This window comes from Homarus americanus, unplaced genomic scaffold (genome assembly GCF_018991925.1).
Source record: "Homarus americanus isolate GMGI-L3 unplaced genomic scaffold, GMGI_Hamer_2.0 scaffold21930, whole genome shotgun sequence".
NCBI lineage: Eukaryota > Metazoa > Arthropoda > Malacostraca > Decapoda > Nephropidae > Homarus > Homarus americanus.
The window spans coordinates 375,001-395,860 of NW_024732309.1; positions in this window are offsets into that span (position 1 = coordinate 375,001).

Here is a 20,860-nt window from a genome sequence, read left to right on the forward strand (position 1 = left end):
TACAGAAGTGTTATATTTGATATCAACATATAGGGCGACACCACCACTGTGTCGTGACGTGTTGACGCAGTGTCTGTTATAATTAGGAATGTTAAACAAATGGTCAATATCGTTAGTGAGTTTGGTCTCGCAGACCCAAGTACATCAAATTTGTGGGCAATAGAAGATAAACACTGATTTAAAAAGGTATCTAGATGAAGGGGAATACTGCTGATGTTATGGCTAATTAAGGAGAAGGAATGAGGTAGTAGGAGACTAGAACTAAACTCGGGGGAGTCAGGAAAGTAATAGTTACAGTTTGGGTTGGTGTAACCCAGTGAGTTTTGTAGAAAGGCATCAGGATCGATATGAGGGAGTATTGTGTCGACACCATGGGTAAAGGGGGTGTAACACATACGATCTAGCACATCTGAGGGAATGACACTAGCATCATCATTGTGGGAACATTGATACTGATTAAGGAACAATAAAAACTCAGGATCACTGAGGTGTGAAAAAGGAAGATCTAAGAAAGTTATAATAGTGGAGGGTAACGTACTCACAAGTGCTACAACCAACATAATTAGGATGACCGGTACTGTTGAGGGTGATTCCCAGATAGAGTGGGAGGTGCGCCTGTCACTCGGTTTTGAGGGCTGCTGGTTTCCACCACAGAGGGTAGACTTGTAGTACTCGAGTTGGCCGGCAGGGGGGGACTCCCCAAGTGATAGCGACAGTGGCTGGTTCCCCCTCAGTGGGGAGGGGATTCTCGAGGGGCTTGGGTGGTTGGGGTACAGTGGGTGGGTGAGTGGGTGGGTGTCCACTTGGCCAGTCCCTCACAACAAGGGTTTCATTACTGAACGTCACGTGTTTCCCTTGTTTCCTGGCTTCTTTAAACTGGTCCATTTGCTGTAGACGGGCTTTTTTCGTACCTGGGCAGAGATCTTCGTTGACGAAGATAGTGGTGCCTTTCAATTTACTGCGTTGATAAAACACTTTGTCACGGTCAGAGGGGGATGAGAATATTGTTATGATGTCGCGGGGGCGGGAGGAGTTGGGTTTCCCAACGCGTTGAACACGATCAAACTTGACTTCAGGAAGTTTAAAATGTTCATTCAGCAGGATTAAAATTTTGCGTTGGGATGACTCCCAGTTCTCGTGGATGTCTTCAGGGAGACCAGCAATCCTGAGGTTGTTTCGCCGCCCTATGCCATCCACATAATCCACCTGGGCTGCTGTTTTCGTTAGTTTCGTTTTGAGCTTGGAATTCTCCTCCTCAGCTGTTGAACTTGGGTCTTGAGTGTTCAGTTCTCCTTAGCTTCAATTTTCAACTTTAACTTGTAAGTCCTTATTTCCCCTAGCAGGAATTCCAAGCTGCTTTTAATCTCACTTAGCTGTTCGGTGACACGCCAGTCGCTTCTTCTTCTGATGGCGAGAGTGGCAGAGGCAATTAACTGAGGTGGCGAGGCGGTGGGAGTGGCGAGGCAGTGGCGGAGGTAGCGAGGCGGTGGCGAGGATGGCGAGAGTAGTTCATTGTGTTTACGCTCAAGATAAATTATATTGAAAAGCATGACTGATGAACTGAATCCTGGAATAACAGAGAGAGAGAGAGTCTAAACCATAAATCAGGAAGAGCCTGATCTCTCTCTCTCTCTCTACAGCTCTCTCATATATATATCCATTATCCGAATTAATTAATCCCAGTTAAAACCCTAGACTGGATACTTCAATTGGGTATCCAAATTAGAGAGAGTTTTAAAGTGTCAGCATGTGTGTGTGTGTGTGTGTGTGTGTGTGTGTGTGTGTGTGATTTTCTCAATTAATTTATCATCTCTTTCTCTTTCTCCCCAAACCACTTTTATTTGTATTACGAAACGGCACAAAAATTACTCAAGTGTCAAAATTCCCATAGTAATGAAAGTTGAGTTTAAAATACCTATCACACTGGCCTGGCTCACCTGGTCACAATTAATAAACACAGGCCTGGCTCACCTGGTCGCTATTAATAAACACTGGCCTGGCTCACCTGGTCACTATTAATAAACACTGGTCTGGCTCACCTGGTCACTATTAATAAACACTGGCCTGGCTCACCTGGTCACTATTAATAAACACTGGCCTGGCTCCGCCTGGTCACTATTAATAAACACTGGCCTGGCTACCTGGTCACTATTAATAAACACTGGCCTGGCTCACCTGGTCACTATTAATAAACACTTTGGTCTGGCTCACCTGGTCACTATTAATAAGCACAGGTCTGGCTCACACAAGGTCACTATTAATAAACACTATTTTCAAGCTCACCTGGTCACTATTAATAAACACTGGTCTGGCTCACCTGGTCACTATTAATAAACACTGGTCTGGCTCACCTGGTCACTATTAATAAACACTGGTCTGGCTCACCTGGTCACTATTAATAAACACTGGCCTGGCTCACCTGGTCACTACTAATAAACAGGTGTGCGTCAAGGCTGATGGGGACTTCAATGATAATATTTTTAGCGATTAGAAAACTTTTTTTTTTCATCAACTGAGTTGGACGGGATTGTGGTCTATATTGTAATGAATTAAACTGATTTATATCTATGCGGCATTCAGTGACTGTTGCCTCATAGTCAATATCTGCGACCGCCGTCGGCTTTAGGGCCGAAGATCTCGTTCCCCTGAAGCAAAGTAATGCAGACCTAAGGAGAGAGAAGGACAGTCGACATCCTAACCAGGCTGTAAAGTAGCTTCTGGGCTGCTGCTTCTGTTCGGAGATCACCTCCGCGAGTCTTGCATAGAAACATCTTGCACTTGGTCCCATCCCACCCGAGGTTGTGAATACCAGAGGAGTGAAGCTGCCTTGATCAACGTTCTGAATTCTCTGAGCTTACGGCCTAATCTTGTCGTTCTTGTTCCTCTTGTGTGCAGCATCGAGAGACAGGTTACAGTGACATACGGCCATGGGGTCGAATATCCTGACGTTAAAGAAATCTCGCTGTCCCCGCCTCCAGAATTATCGAGCACTGACGTCCACACGGGCTTCGTTGGATGTGTTTGAAGTCCTGTGATGGAAATTCTCACCGTCCAATGGAAGGAGGGTCGGTTCTACCCTGACATTATGACATATTTCCTTCAACATATTTACAGAGAGATCCCTTACTTCGTCGTGCCTCATGGATACGAAGCCCCCTTTCTTGCACACCATGGCGTGTCAATATCATAGGAAGAGCCACACACGCATTGGGAGGCACACCTTCTACTGGCCTACTGTACCTTAGAGCATTGGCACCTGTAAATTTTTGTTTATTAAGGCTGAAATTTTATGCCCTTATCGGTAAAGTAGTTAGCCAGTTCGAGGCGCCCACCTCCTGCGCTACAGCCACTTTGTTTTAAGTTCTGTGGCACTTGCAGCATCAGTTGTTGCAGTTTTTCATTTTTATTTGGCTGTGCTGCCGTTCTGTCGTAATGGACCATCGAATCTTGTTTACTTCGCTGGTATCCACCTCATCTGTAGCGTTCTGAGCTATTATGTGGTCCGTGAGGGCTTCTGTGAGCTTAACTGAGTTTTGATGTTCGGTGGCAGCAATCTCCTCTGGATTGGTCAATCCCTTTCCTCCCAGTCTCGGTGGTAGTACAAGGAGTGATCTTTCTGCTGGGGTTAAGTGAAGATGTTTCACTAATTTGGGAATGAAATTGACGCTAATGGCTTCTTCCAGATGGCGGAGGAGTCCGATATCAGGGATAGTGCGCATCAGGTAGTTCCTGCGATGCTTGACTCTATGGGTGAATGCCGCAAATGCCGCACTTGGCTCTGTCTTAGCAATATCAGACAGAGTTTGCATTTCCTTCACCCACTCATTTACCTTTCCCGTTACGTACCTCTATGGCCCGTTCATAATGTTCTGGCTTCACAATGAGGAAGGACTTGCTGGCATTTGGGTGGTACCCTATTTGTGGACCACATCATGTTACCAGGTCCCACCACTTTTTGATGTCCTCCACTTTTCCTGCTCCTGTAAGGTCGTCAGAATATAGCACTTGCTTGAGCTTAGTTGAATCAAATTTTATTGTATGTTGGAGCACTGATAGGCCTATCGTGTACATTGCCACAGCAACAGAGTCCCCCTGCGTTGTTCCTTCAGGTGACTGCATGAGGGTGTCTCCTCTTAGAGCTTTGAAGCTTGTTATATAGAGGTCTGGTGGGTCCCTGTAGGAGTCTTCAACATACATTGCAAAGCTTGGACACTTGATGTTGATGTTATACAGTGTGGCCTACTACTACTACTACTATTCTGTCTAGTCTTAAAGTCTGCTAAAACACGGGTTGTGGGGGTGGGGGGTGGGAAGAGGGGTGGGAGGCAAACGACCCCCACTCAACCAGAGATAAGGTAATCCCTCACTGGCACCTGTGACCCCGTGCATTTTAATCCCTAGAAGGCATCTGTGTCGTGGCGCTTAGTAAGTAGCTCTCCTTAGTATTGTGTTATAGTGTTGTGTTATAGTGTTGTGTTAGGTTAGGTCATTTTTAATGCTGTTCAAGAAGATTCACAAATGTTGGAATTTCTTCTCGTGGTGGTGGTGTAGTGGTGGTGGTAGTGGTGGTAGTAGTGGTGGTGTAGTGGTGGTAGTGGTGGTGGTAGTAGTGGTGGTAGTGGTGGTGGTAGTGGTGTGGTGGTGGTGGTGGTGTGGTGGTGGTGGTGGTGGTGGTAGTGGTGGTGTGGTGGTGGTTGGTTGGTGGTGGTTGTGGTGGTGGTAGTGAGGTGGTGGTGGTGGTGTGGTGGTGGTGTGGTAGTAGTAGTGGTGGTAGTGTAGTGGTAGTAGTGGGAGAGAAGATACGAGTTGTGTTGCTGGTCACGCTCACTGGCTGGCGGTCAACCCGTGTTTAGTGGGGATAAACACCTAGTTACCTGGTCTACCTGCTTCTGATTTATCCCTCACCCTTGTTACCGGAAGCAGGGAGAGAGTATAGTCTACTTAAAATACTTACAAAACACTCGTAGTGAATTAGTAGTACGAGGGGGGGGGTATAATTAACAACTCCGAGGAGAGGTTAGGTTGGGTTAAGTTAGGTTAGGTTAGGTTAGGTTAGGAGAGGTTAGGTTAGGTTAGGTTAGGTTATGTTTCCTGAGATATTTGTAAAACATAAGATCGAAAAAAAATATCCTTAAAAAACACAAAAATATACAAAAAAAAAACACACGAAAAGTCATTCAGTTTTTAATGGACCTCAACACCTACCAACACTTATTTGTCTATTGCAAGCCACTTAGTTCACTTTATCCTACACGTCTCTCTCTCTCTCTCTCTCTCTCTCTCTCTCTCTCTTGTAATATAAATCTCATCAGAAGAATATGGTGTTATGGTGCATAAAGGCGACCAAATACATGAGGAAGGCTTCTGTTGGGGTTCGTGTGCGATATTGTGGTGTGTGTGTGGTGTGGGGTGTGTGTGTGTGTGTGGTGTGTGTGTGTGTGTGTGTGGTGTGTGTGTGTGTGTGTGGTGTGTGTGTGTGTGTTGTGTGTGTGTGTGTGTGTGTGTGAACAGCTAGAAGTGGATTTAACATATAATGGAGCCCTCGATATAACGAAATTCCATCTCTATTTAGTTCGTCAGATGGAGGTTTCACATCGAACATAACCTTGATATAACGGACTCTCCCTTCTATATAACCTTGATATAACGGACTCTCCCTTCTATATAACCTTGATATAACGGACTCTCCCTTCTATATAACCTTGATATAACGGACTCTCCCTTCTATATAACCTCGATATAACGGACTCTCCCTTCTATATAACCTTGATATAACGGACTCTCCCTTCTATATAGCCTCGATATAACGGACTCACCTCTCCAAACAGTCCGTTAAATAATCACTGCAAGAAACAAAGCAGTGATAACAAAGACTGAGTAGAGAGAGTACTAGTGACGTCATGCATAGAGTGGGAGTCAGAGTACGAGTGACGTCATGCATAGAGTGGGAGTCAGAGTACGAGTGACGTCATGCGTAGAGTGAGAGTCAGAGTACTAGTGGCGTCATGCATAGAGTGGGAGGCAGAGTACTAGTGACGTCATGCGTAGAGTGGGAGTCAGAGTACTAGTGGCGTCATGCATAGAGTGGGAGGCAGAGTACTAGTGACGTCATGCGTAGAGTGAGAGTCAGAGTACTAGTGGCGTCATGCATAGAGTGGGAGGCAGAGTACTAGTGACGTCATGCGTAGAGTGGGAGTCAGAGTACTAGTGACGTCATGCATAGAGTGGGAGGCAGAGTACTAGTGACGTCATGCGTAGAGTGAGAGTCAGAGTACTAGTGGCGTCATGCGTAGAGTGGGAGGCAGAGTATAGTGACGTCATGCGTAGAGTGAGAGTCAGAGTACTAGTGGCGTCATGCGTAGAGTAGAGCGAAGTACTAGTGAGTCATGCGTAGAGTGAGAGTCAAGTACTAGTGACGTCATGCGTAAGTGAGAGTCAGAGTACTAGTGGCGTCATGCGTAGAGTGAGAGTACCGTGACGTCATGTAGAGGGAGAGTACTAGTGACGTCATGCGTAGAGTGGGAGGCAGAGTACTAGTGACGTCATGCGTAGAGTGAGAGTCAGAGTACTAGTGACGTCATGCGTAGAGTGAGAGAGTACTAGTGACGTCATGCGTAGAGTGGAGGCAGAGTACTAGTGACGTCATGCGTAGAGTGAGAGTCGAGTACTAGTGACGTCATGCGTAGAGGGGAGGCAGAGTACTGACGTCATGCGTAGAGTGGGAGGCAGAGTACTAGTGACGTCATGCGTGAAGTGAAGTCAAGTACTAGTGGCGTCATGCGTAGAGTGGTACTAGTGGCGTCATGCATAGAGTGGGAGTCAGAGTACTAGTGGCGTCATGCATAGAGTGGGAGGCAGAGTACTAGTGACGTCATGCGTAGAGTGAAGTCAGAGTACTAGTGGCGTCATGCGTAGAGTGAGAGAGTACTAGTGACGTCATGCGTAGAGGGGAGGCAGAGTACTAGTGACGTCATGCGTAGAGTGAGAGTCAGAGTACTAGTGGCGTCATGCGTAGAGTGAGAGTACTAGTGACGTCATGCGTAGGTGGGAGGCGAGTACTAGTGACGTCATGCGTAGAGTGAGAGTCAGAGTACTAGTGGCGTCATGCGTAGAGTGGGAGTCAAGTACTAGTGGCGTCATGCGTAGAGTGGGAAAGTACTAGTGGCGTCATGCGTAGAGTGAGAGAGTACTAGTGGCGTCATGCGTAGAGTGAGAAGGACTCAGTGGCGTCATGAGTAGAGTGGGAGGCAGAGTACTAGTGGCGTCATGCGTAGAGTGGGAGTGCTGAAGTTGCCTCTGACTGTCTGGTCGACCCGGGGTTATTTTGACCACGGGCGCCATCCCTACTAAAGATAGCCCCCGTCCTGTTAGGGTTGAGGGAGAGGGGAGGGAGAGAGGGAGAGGAGGGAGAGGGAGGGAGAGGGAGGGAGGGAGAGAGGAGGGAGGAGACAAAAGGGGAGGGAGGAGCGCGCCACGCCCTCTGTAATATTCTCTCAATTTTAAGTCGACAGTGTTTTGTTGAGTGAGCGACAGTGTGACGGTGTAACGGTGCGACGGTGTAACGATGTGACAGTGTGACGGTGTAACGGTGTGACGGTGTGACGGTGCAACGGTGTGACAGTGTGACGGTGTAACGGTGTGACAGTGTGACGGTGTAACGGTATGACAGTATGACGGTGTGACAGTGTGACGGTGTGACGGTGCAACGGTGTGACAGTGTGACGGTGTAACGGTATGACAGTATGACGGTGTGACAGTGTGACGGTGTGACGGTGCAACGGTGTGACGGTGCAACGGTGTGACGGTGTGACGGATAGCACGATGTGACGGTGTGACGGTGTGACGGTGCAACGGTGCGACGGTGTAACGATGTGACAGTGTGACGGTGTAACGGTGTGACGGTGTGACGGTGCAACGGTGTGACGGTGTGACGGTGCAACGGTGTGACGACGGTGTGACGGTGTGACGGTGTGACGGTGCAACGGTGTGACGGTGCAACGGTGTGACAGTGTGACGGTGTAACGGTATGACAGTATGACGGTGCAACGATGTGACGGTGGGGCAGTGTGTGACGGTGGGGTGTACAGTAGTGGGGAATGATAACAGGCTACGGGGCACACGGTACACTGATGGCGTGGTACGGGGCACAGGGTACACGATGGTGGGGTACGGGGCACAGGGTACACTGATGGTGGTACGGGGCACAGGGGCGGCGGGGCAAGATGGAGGTTAGATGGGCGAGGCGAGAGTTAGCGGAGATATAAAAGAAGATATTAAATGGGTAGGATGGGGGTGATGGGGTAGGATGGGGTGATGGGGTAGGATGGGGTGATGGGGTAGGATGGGGTGATGGGGTGATGGGGTAGGATGGGGTAGGATGGGGTGTGATGGGTGTGATGGGGTGATGGGGTGATGGGGGTGGGATGGGGTGATGGGGTGGGATGGGGTGATGGGGTAATGGGGTAGGATGGGGTGATGGGGGTGATGGGGTGATGGGGTAGGATGAGGTGATGGGTAGGATGGGGTGTGATGGGTGGGATGGGGTGATGGGGTGGGATGGGGTGATGGGGTAGGATGGGGTGATGGGGTAGGATGGGGTGATGGGGTAGGATGGGGTGATGGGGTAGGATGGGGTGATGGGGTGGGATGGGGTGATGGGGTGGATGGGGTGATGGGGTAGGATGGGGTGATGGGGTAGGATGGGGTGATGGGGTGATGGGGTATGATGGGGTGATGGGGTATGATGGGGTGATGGGGTGATGGGGTGATGGGGTGTGATGGGGTAGGATGGGGTGTGATGGGTGGGATGGGGTGATGGGGTGATGGGGTGATGGGGTAGGATGGGGTGTGATGGGGTAGGATGGGAAATGGGCTTGGTAGTTAAGAGGAGGAAAAGGAGGAGGGAGAAAGAAGGAAGGGAGAAGAGGAGGGAGAAGAGAAGGTCGAGAGATAGGGGAGGGAAGAATGAAGGGAGAGAGGTGAGAGAGAAGAGGAGGGGTGTGGGAGGGAAGGTGGGGAGGGACAGATGAAATTAAATTCCCAGGACGGACAACGATTCCATTACCTTTCCCTCCACTATTACGCTCAACGAATAACTACAGTCAATCCGAAGGTAAACTAATTCAATTTGGGTTAGTAATTCCCAGGAAGAACAACGAGGGCCCATCGGATAGAATAAAGTTATTTTTTTATAGGCAGAGTTATTAGGTAGGGAGAGGAGGCTACAGCAGTTTGTTAGTTACGGTAGTTAGTAGTAGTAGTAGTAGTAGTAGTAGTAGTAGTAGTAGTAGTAATAGTAGTAGTAGTAGTAATAGTAATAGTAATAGTAATAGTAATAGTAATAGTAATAGTAATAGTAATAATATATAATATATAATAATATATATATTAATATATATGATTAAATAATAATAATAATAATAATAATAATAATTAGTATCATTTTATGTACTGAAAGGGAGGAGAGAAAATGTTTACTAACTATCAGCTGTTCAATAAGTAATGTTTACACTTACCAAATAACTTATACCAGTTGTAACATAGAAGGGTCACACTTCCATGTAGATACACTGCATTAACACCTTTATCTGCACGACTTACTCCACATTACCCAAACCAATATAGTTAACCCACAGGCAACTAGTAAGCACACATGAGGTGGCTCCTGATTGGTGGAAAACCATTGCTGGCTGTTAGGGGCGCCATCCATGACAGGTAAATTCTACTCGAACCCTGAGATTCCAAGTGAGTCCTTCTCCCTGGCTACTCTGTCGATGAGTCACTGTTAACCTGGACTGCCTAAATAATTTCAATCACACAGGTAAAGAAATCATTTAAATAATATAAATAAAAGTTTAAAGGAAAGGAACTTAAAGTTACTTGCCTTCTTAATTGGTCTGTTTCAGTGCAAGTTTACGAGAGAGAGAGAGAGAGCTACACTATATCCAAAAGGTATTCCTGACTCCTACAGGGTGAATAAAATAAATCAATATGACAAAGAGTTTATGTCCACGAGCAGCAGATACTATGTCCTTCATCTGACTGATCACCTCACTGCTGCTCACTTTCCTCCTCACAGTAATACATTAACACTAATTATCTGTATTCATCGTATGCAAATAAGACGGTGATTTAAAATAGCTGTTTATGTCCAAATGTATGTGTGTGTGTGTGTGTGTGTGTGTGTGTGTGTGAGTGTGTGAGTGGGCGTTGCTGGGGTGTGGTGAGGGACGGGAATGGGCAAGGAATGGGAGTGGGCGAGGAATGAGGGTGGGCGAAGGGCGGGAGTGGGCGAGGAATGAGGGTGGGTGAGGAATGGGGTGGGCGAGGAATGGGAGTGGGCGAGGGGCAGGAGTGGGCGAGGAATAGGGGTGGGCGAGGAATAGGGGTGGGCGAGGGGCGGTGGGCGTGGACGGTGTGTCACCCCTTCCTAATTACTTACTCTCGGCTGCCTCACACCCCACTGTGGGTTTACGACGTTGGGGGAGGGGGGGAAGGGCGAGGATGAGAGGAGTGGAGGAGGGAGGAGAAAGGGACAGGATGTGATGGTTAGGAGGGAGGGGAGGGAGAGTGAGGTGAAGGGCTGTGTGTCAACCTTTACAGTCATCAGCTGATACTTGGACCAGAAGGCAGTGACTTGTGTGGCTACAGTGATCTCCCCCAGGCCAAGGTGGGAGGGGGGTAGGTGGGGGGGGGGGGGGCGGGGGAAGACGGCACGTGAAGGGTGGGAGGCAGGGCGAGGCGGAGGGACGAGGGAGGGTCGAGAGGGCATGATGAGGAGGAGGAAGAGGAGGTGTGGGCAGTGAGAGGGAGGTGAGGCGTGAGAGAGAGGTGTAGTGTGAGGCGTGATGAGGTGTGGCGTGATCAAGACGTGATGCGTGATGGTGTAAGTGTTGGGCCCAGAGAGGGAGGGAGGGAGGGTGGGCGTGTGGTGCTGAGCACATCTGGTCGTCAGGTGAGCTCTCCCACTACCACCCCTCACAAGGTGGAGGTGAAGAGGCGGGGGTGGGAGGGGGTGAAAAGGTAGAAGCAGTGGTGGTGAAGGTGTTGGTGATTGAGGGAGGGAGGGAGAGGGTAGACGTGGAGGGCAGTGAGGGCAGGACAGGGTAGTAGTAGGGTGGTCCTGTGGCTGTGTGGCCGCCCGGGTGGTTCAGTCCCGCATTGGCAGTGTGGAGGGGAGGGTAGCGGTGAACACCCACCACCACCACCACCACTACTACTACCACCACCACCACCATCACGGCTCGCCCGCTCAGTTCAACGCTGGCTCACACGCGGCCTGCACACCTCTCACTATCTCCAACCTCTACCAGCGTGACTAACCCCCGCCAGTCTTCGTCGTCCTGGTGTACAGTACTTGTCAGGGTGGGAAAGTGTCGGTCGTGTTCCCTACCATACATGATGTGAACTGTCATGCGTCGCGGTAGTTGTTTACAGCGAAATAATCGGATAAGAACGCAAGCAGGGGGCAAGAGTACCCGAGGCAACCAGCTGAGAAAGGTAAGTGCCCTCCACACCTGCGCCGCTCCCCGTCACCTTCACTTTTCTTCAAACTTATTCTCTCATAACTAACAAGATAATAAGAAGCACCAAGTGTTGACAGTTGTGTTAAGGTGTCCACACAATTATCGCTGGAGACTTGTGCGTCACCTTCCACCGCCGCGACCCTACACACTCTAACGTCCCGAGTTCCTCCAAAACTTTTCCTCACTAGTCGTATAAATATTTACCTCGCAGCCCCTACAAGTTACACACTGAACCTTGTCTCTAGTGAAAGATAACTAAGATCTTGAAGGTTGGTAACTTCCACGACGACAGCGAGGTTGCAACTTGACGCCGCTGTTCTGTTCCCTCATTCGTCATTCTCCTCTTATACCTCAAAAGTCGTCGTCTACCTCAGCAGCGAGAGGAAGAAACACGACAATTAATACAGTCGAGTATTATCATCTGTGTATAACAAGCCTTGGAGCCATCACGGCGTGTATAGTCGGGCAGGCTCCGGTACCCCTCCACGTTCCTCCCTCCCTCCGTCACTCTCCCTCTCTGTCACTCCCCCTCACGATCTACTAACCTAACCTAACCTACTCCCCTGGCACAAACATGTATAGTACCTGATGAAGAACGCGTATAAATCTCCGCCGCTAGTAATGATCTGAAGTCTTATATAACGCTGACTTTCCGTACCTCAATTATCATACTTAAATAACTCTTCCTCATCTACTTAACTGTTACTTTTCTACTATTAACACTTCTACGAACAGTCAGTGAGTGTGTGAGAGATAGCCTGCGAAATACTGGAGTCACACCTCACTTCCATGTTCCCTCCTCCACTTATTTATTACTCCCACATAATTATCACCACACTAACTTCCCTCTTCTACTTAAACCAAACGCCACAACTGACTGACTTAACACCTGAAGACATAATGTACAACTTACCGCACCTCCCTACCCCTCCCTCCCCCCTCTCACCTGTCACTCTGTATACCTGTCACTCACCTCATTCTAGCCGCTTAAGGTTAATTAACCCAAACATAAATAAAGTCAAAAGTAGTTATAAATTCACCAGTCTTCCCTCCGCTCCCAGGTGTTATGCACGGAGTGAGTAAAGTGTTAAGTTCATCCTTGTAATACAGAACCCGTTATAATCAGTACTGTGTAATTATAACGCGTGATATAACTGTCTTATAATCCGTCTGTCTGTCTAATAATCCATCCGTCACTGTCTTATAATTCATATTTTACTTTCATAATTATTATCAATATTAAAAATTCTTCCGAACATTAAAACTGGCGGCAATAATTACCCCGCCCCGCCCCGCCACCGCCCCGCCCCGCCCCGTCTTCGCCATATTCTTACGAGTAATTTGTTCGATTATTTTCTTATTTAAAATCATTATAATACAAGTGTGTAAAACGTTTGGTGACTGTTCGTTGTGGTAGTTGCGGTCCGGTACGCCTGCCGCTGCGGTGTGTTGACCGGAAGTCCGTTGATCAGAGGCACATGTACGGATATGGCTATTACCGTTAGTGTGTGTGTGTGTGTGTGTGTGTGTGTGTGTGTGTGTGTGTGTAAAGATCAACAAGGTTCAAGAAAATAATTAGAATAGAGAGAGAGAGAGAGAGAGAGAGAGATTTGCGATCAACAAATTCCAGTTTAACGTAACATAAAGGTAGAAATAATCCGGCCTTTTAGCATAACCGGATTTTTTTTTTATATATAAGTCGAGAGATTCGGATAATAATGAGGAATTTCATACATAAAAAATTAATAAACAATAGGCCTATAGAGAGACCACTGACTCACTCACTACCAGGATCTCGGTATTGACGGACACACTGTAATTTTGTCAGATTCAGATAAACGAAGTAAAATACCAAAAAAAAAAAAACCTACTTTATAAGACCATAATCAAATAACATCGGATAAGTTTAACTCCAGTTCCGAGTCTGTTTAACCGGACGCTTTATATCAAAAGGTAAAATTCCGGATAAAACAGAAGAGTATTGAAAAAAATTAATAAAATACAATTAATTTTTAATAGTTTGAGTCCGGATAAAAGAGTCCGGTTAACTGGGGGTAAGAAACAGTCCGGATAACCAAAGCAATTCACCTACTGAGATCTACTCACTCCCCAAACAACATTATTATTATTATTATTATTATTATTATTATTATTATTATTATCATTATTATTATTATCACCGAATCACAACGACGATTCTCTCACTCATTCGTAAATAACTATTGTATGTATACTAACCTAATACAAAATACATTACACATTTATAAATTCAAGAAAACACGTCATACTTCCCGTCCTAAAATGAAGAATATCAATATGCTCTCAGAGGGGGAAAATTGTAGTTGCCATTATATAGAAACTAAACAACGTAGACTTACTTAAATTTCCTCACATAAAAAAAAATGAATCACAAATTAAAAATATCCCGAATTAAAATCAGTGAAATGTCCATCTAAAACATACTGGGATTCCATTCATAAGTGTACTCAAGGGGTTAAGTTATCGTACTCAATGGGTTAAATCATCATACTCAAGGGGTTAAATCATCGTACTCAAGGGGTTAAATCATCATACTCAAGGGGTTAAATCATCATACTCAAGGGGTTAAATCATCATACTCAAGGGGTTAAATCATCATACTCAAGGGTTAAATCATCATACTCAAGGGGTTAAATCATCATACTCAAGGGGTTAAAAGCATAAGCACTTGTTAATAAATATTCGGATAAAATGAATCTTTCTTTCAATGAATCGAATGAACCGGCTTGATAAACCAGTTCATATACTGGAGATTCGTAATAAGTTTCGCATAACAAATTTATATAAACAGTCTTCCCGTTTAACAGTTCCCAAACGTAATCTTATAAGCGAAATTCAAGTACAAAGGATCCTGTATAGTCCGTCCGGATAAGCGAGGTTCACAAGATAAGCAGTCAAAGCCAGTCCGGATATAGGACTCTCCAAACATTTATTTTTTAACCAATTCGGAAAAGTATTCATATTAAAAAATATTCCAAATATGTCCGGATAAACGAGGTTGACACGCAGTCAAAACCAGTCCGGATAAACGAGACGAAACATCCACATAAAAATCAAACCACCACTCCGGATAAACGAGATTCACAAAATAAGAACCAACCAAAGCGAATCCGGATAAACGCGACGAAACATCCACGGAACTACTTAAAACATCACTCCGGATAAACGAAGATTCCGGTTAAACGTCAGCGTGGGTGTGCTTTTGGTCCAAATGTGTGTGGACCAGCGTTGACTGAGGAGGACCCTGACATAACTGCGGTGCTTCCATGCATAACATCTGTTCTTCATTATCATTTACTGAGCATTATATGAGAGGGTAATGTGTTTAGTGAACGGCAGACCCACTGTTATTGAGAACCGCCCTGAGAGAGGTGGTGGTGGTGATGTTGGAAGTAGTGGTGATGATGGTGATGATGTTGTGGGTGGTGTTGTGGGTGGTGGGGTGATGTTATGGGTGGTGGAGGTGATGTTGTGGGTGGTGTTGTGGGTGGTGGGGTGTGTGATGTTGTGGGTGGTGGAGGTGATGTTGGAAGTAGTGGTGATGATGGTGATGTTGTGATGATGTGTGGGTGTGGAGGTGGTGTTGGAAGTAGTGGTGATGATGATGTTGTGGGTGGTGTTGTGGGTGGTGGGGGATGTTATGGGTGGTGTTGTGGGTGGTGGGGTGATGTTATGGGTGGTGGGGGTGATGTTGTGGGTGGTGGTAATAGTATGGGTGGTGGTGGGGGTGATGTTGTGGGTGGTGGTGGGGTGATGTTATGGTGGGTGGTGGTGGATGGTGTGGGTGGTGGTGGAGGTGATGTTATGGGTGGTGATGGTGGGTATTGAGAGGAAAAGTGAATAAGTAACTAATGAGGTGGGACGAAGCATACGATAAGTGGAATTGACTGAGTGGGCGATGTAAGAGAGCGGGGCTGACAGTCACAGTCACGTTACAAAGCATAACACACACACACACACACACACACACACACACACACACACACACACACACACACACACATACTATATCGCACACAGCGTTTTGGAGAGAGAGAGAGAGAGAGAGAGAGAGAGAGAGAGAGAGAGAGAGAGAGAGAGAGAGAGAGTTAGCTTTAATTACCAGCTAAAATCATACTGTACAAGCGTGTCTATAAAGTGAACACCTCTTTACTGACATCAATGGGTAAAGGTGTGAGGTTAGGAGGTCAGGGGTGGGTTAGGAGGGTCAGGGGTGGGGGGAGGGTCAGGGGGTAGGTTAGGAGGGTCAGGGGGTTAGGGGAGGTCAGGGGTGGGGTTAGGGGTCAGGGGAGGTTAGGAGGGTCAGGGGTAGGTTAGGAGGTCAGGGGTAGGTTAGGAGGGTCAGGGGGGTTAGGAGGTCAGGGGTGGAGGAGGTCAGGGAGGAGGGTCAGGGGGTGGGTTAGGAGGGTCAGGGGGTAGGTTAGGTTAGAAGGGTCAGGGGGTAGGTTAGGTTAGGAGGGTCAGGGGGTAGGTTAGGTTAGAAGGGTCAGGGGGTAGGTTAGGTTAGGAGGGTCAGGGGGTAGGTTAGGTTAGAAGGGTCAGGGGGTTGGTGAGGTTAGGAGGGTGAAGGGTTAGGTTAGGTTAGACACCAGCAGATAGCGTATTAAATATGGGGTAGACAGACACACAGTGTACATAAGAGATGTGGCGATGCCGAGTTCATTCGTGTATAAAATATGTTATGAAGGTTAATGTTCCCTGTGTTTAGGTTAGCTCAATGTTTAATGTTTATATAATATTGGGGAGGTAATGTTTAATGTTTATATAATATTGGGGAGGTAATGTTTATATAATATTGGGGAGGTAATTTTCATATAATATGGGGAGGTAATGTTTAATGTTTATATAATTTGCAGAGGTAATATTTATATAATATTGGGGAGGTAATGTTTATATAATACTAGCAGAATCGCCACGGCTCATCCACTAGGCCACGGTAGGATGCCACCCTCCGGGAGGCTCCACATTGTCTCACTGTTCAGTCCCCAAAACTTTTTCTTCCATCAATAGTTCATTAACGGTGTATGTAAGTTCCACCATGTTTGTCACTACAACGGTACAACAAAGTTTATTTTTTAGCATTAAACTGTTATTATTTTATTGACTAATCATCACTACATATAAGACCACCCATCATCACTACATATAACATCATCCATCATCACTACATATAAGACCACCCATCTCTCACTACATATAACATCATCCATCATCACTACATATAACATCATCCATCATCACTACATACAACACCATCCATCATCACTACATATAACACCACCCATCATCACTACATATAACACCATCCATCATCACTACATATAACACCATCCATCATCACTACATATAACACCATCCATCATCACTACATATAACACCATCAATCATCACTACATATCATCACTACCATCATCCATCATCACTACATATAACACCATCCATCATCACTACATATAACACCATCCATCATCACTACATATAACATCATCCATCATCACTACATATAACACCATCATCACTACATATAACACCATCACATCATACACACCATCATCACTACATACACCATCCATCATCACTACATATAACACCACCCATCATCACTACATATAACACCATCCATCATCATATAACACCATCCATCATCACTACATACAACACCATCCATCATCACTACATATAACACCACCCATCATCACTACATATAACACCATCCATCATCACTACATATAACACCATCCATCATCACTACATATAACACATCCATCATCACCATATAACACCACCCATCATCCCTACATATAACACCATCCATCATCACTACATATAACACCATCCATCATCACTACATATAACACCATCCATCATCACTACATATAACACCATCCATCATCACTACATATAACATCATCCATCATCACTACATATAACACCATCCATCATCACTACATATTACACCATCCATCATCACTACAGATCGGTAAAGTAGTTTCCTAGATTCTCGTGCGGACACACAGACAGACTTCTTAGTTTAATATATACAGTATATAGATGGGGAGATGATGTTTAGTGTTTATATAATATTGGGGAGGTAATGTTCAATGTTTATAAACTATTGTGTAAAACGGCGCTGTTAGGTTATTGGTGCGGTTAGGTTAGGAAAAGTCTACAAATGCAATAAGATTACCCCTGAGTTGTGTTAAAGAACCAGTGTGTAGCGATCCACACAAATTATTTCTCTCGTTAAATATATATATATTTTTTTGAGGGCATAAATGACTAAGGTCGGATGGGTAGGAATGTTAAGTTCGGATGGGTAGAAATGTTAAGTTCGGATGGGTGGGAATGTTAAGTTCGGATAGGTAGAAATGTTAAGTTCGGATGGTAAATATTCCAAGTTGCAGTTAGGTTAGGTTAATATCACACGGTCATCGTAATTCATGATTCAGTTTAATAAAAAAAAATATTAATGATAAAAAAAGAAAAAACAAAGATAAACAGAAAAAAATAGTAAAACCAAATATAAAAAAAAGAGATAATTTGTCTTCACTCGTTGAGGCGTTTCAATATTAGTCACCCTTGGTTACTGAGCTGAAGCGTTCCACCAATAATACACTAATGAGTTGACGTTAAGTTTTCCTCTAAGATAAAACCAAAAAAAAAAAAAAACAGAAGTTACAAAAAAACAAACAAATATTCTACGTTTATGATTTAAGTAGCCATGAGTGTTTATTTTTTTCACAGTTTACACACAAAAAAAATCGATTACCAATTACTTCTCAAAATAATTATATCTTGTGTTTATGAGATAAGCATCCACCCCCCGACGTTTATTTATTGCACCTGGGTTGGGTTAGGTTAGGTTAGGTTAGTGACTTGTGCTGGTAGCTCTGTAACGAGTATTAAATCATTATCTGAAGAATCATTATCTGAAGAATCATTACCTGTATATAATACCTGAACAACTGAGACGCTCGTTTGACTCCCCTTCCACAAATGATCAATTAATACCACCTTAAAAAATAAATGACCTCCACTACATGCATACAATCAGTAACACCGCATTACACTCCATCATTAAAAGCGTCACTTGTAGTTCTGTCTTCAGCCAGACTTTTAATTGGTTTAGTTTTGGTATCACAGAATTATTAATCATTCATGTGTTAGTCAGATACAAATTGATATCACCTGCCTTTGCCCTGACACTCTCAACCTACACGAGTTAACTATTCGAAGCCCCGTCCGTGTGGCCTATGACTGGTGGTCCGATCAGCCGCTCATAAACACCGTGATGGCGTAGGCAGCGACAGTAGGTACAATAAGATTCTAGTATATTAAAATGGGAACGTTTTTAATACAGTTTTATGAGTTATTATATATACACCATGGTTTAGTGTATATAGTAAAGTTGACTTGTCTATTCGTTAATAATATCACAACAATAATAATAATAATACTAATAGCATCAACAACACCAATAAAACAACAGTAATACAGTAACTACAAACTACTAAGAGTAAAACTAACTAAACACTTCACCAGAGTCTAGCTGTTTACCACCTAGTGTTGTTCTCCCTGTCGTGTCAACCCCCGAACTCATGAGTGTGAATTCGAAGCATTTATCAGTGAGTAGGAGGGAGGGAGGAGGCGGTGTACTTGTAGAGGAGTGAGGTCAGAAAATGTTTATCAATTGACCTAACCTAACCTAACCTGACCTAACCTACCCTAACCTAACCTAACCTAACCTAACCTAACTTAACTTAACTTAACAGCACTCTTCCAATATTGTAGAGCAGCTGAATATATTAGATTTTGTTCCACGTCAATGATGGAAAGAGGTCGGAAAACGTGTGTGTGTGTGTGTGTGTGTGTGTGTGTGTGTGTGTGCGTGCGTGTCCGTCAAGCTAAGCCAAGTTTAGTTTAGTTCATTTGTGTTGTCTGTCAAAAAATAAAAATGAATTCCTACCATTATTGTGAACATCGCCTACCTGACGCCTATGGGAGATTCAACATGAGATCACTGAGTACTAGTTTGAGTACTAATTAGTGTGTATTGAGTCCTATTTTCCCTCTGTGTCTAAGAACTGTACTCACTGTGACAAAATTGAATCTCAGAACATCTACAATGTCTTTTTAACCTTAGTAACAAACCTTTTAAAACCCCTTTCAAAACCAGTACTGTATATAAACTTCTCCTTAGACACTACAATAGTAAAAAAAAGCAATATTGTAAAAGGGTATAAAACTAATATGAATTTCTCACCAACTCGGCTGCCATGCCCTCTCTCGAGACGCCAGTACTGTGTCCACCATGTTAAAATATGACGGTACAAATTTGCTTTTTCTGATATTCTCCATATTTTTTTTTTATGAACAGAAACTCTATAATTTACTTCCAAAAAAACCAAAACAACAACAAATATTTAGTTAAAAGTGGAATTTATTTTTGACCTTGCAGTCGGTAGCCATTTACGTAATTGGGTGTGTGGTAACCATTCCAACACACACACCCACACCCCACCTCCACACACACACACCCCACACACACACACCCCACCCCCCCACACACACAATTTCCCCCCGTTTCATTTCGCTCTGTAATTCAACTATGGAAGATTATTCAAAATGAAATTCGGGAGAGGGGTCCAACTCTTCCTCCATTTTACGTTGATGTGTGCCGAAAATTTTAGAGATATAAAATTCGAAAAAAAAAATTGAATGTCAGGTCTGCAAATCCTTCACTTTGAATACACACCTTGAATGATGCGTAAATTTGTGTAGTCAGTGTACGCGTTCAGTGAATTCAATCTGAAAGTTAACTTACACTCTTCTGTCTACACCCATTGTGACAAAATACTGATTGATCAATAATGCGTATTTTTTCGATTTTATTTTTAATTTATTCTTTTAAGATGAAAAAAATCCTGATTTTTTTTAATTGTATAAAACTGAATATAAATTTTTTATATATTTGCAAAGTCTTTACATTGATTTTTTTTTAATTATTCCTTTTGTATAAATAGGTTAGGATTTTGACAACCCTACCGAGACAACAGGAGTCACCGTGTACATTCTGACATCCATCACTCCAAGATAGTTTTTTTGCGTGACTGTTATTCAGTAATAGTAAACACGTGTTATAAGAGACATATACAACACTCAATAACAACTGATGGAGCTTCGTTTTGCAGGAAGTTTCAAGTAAATTTAAAACTATATTCATGAAAATTACCATAAACTCGTATAAAAAAAACTCTGATTATTTTTTTTTCAATTTATGCTCTGGAGGATAAAGG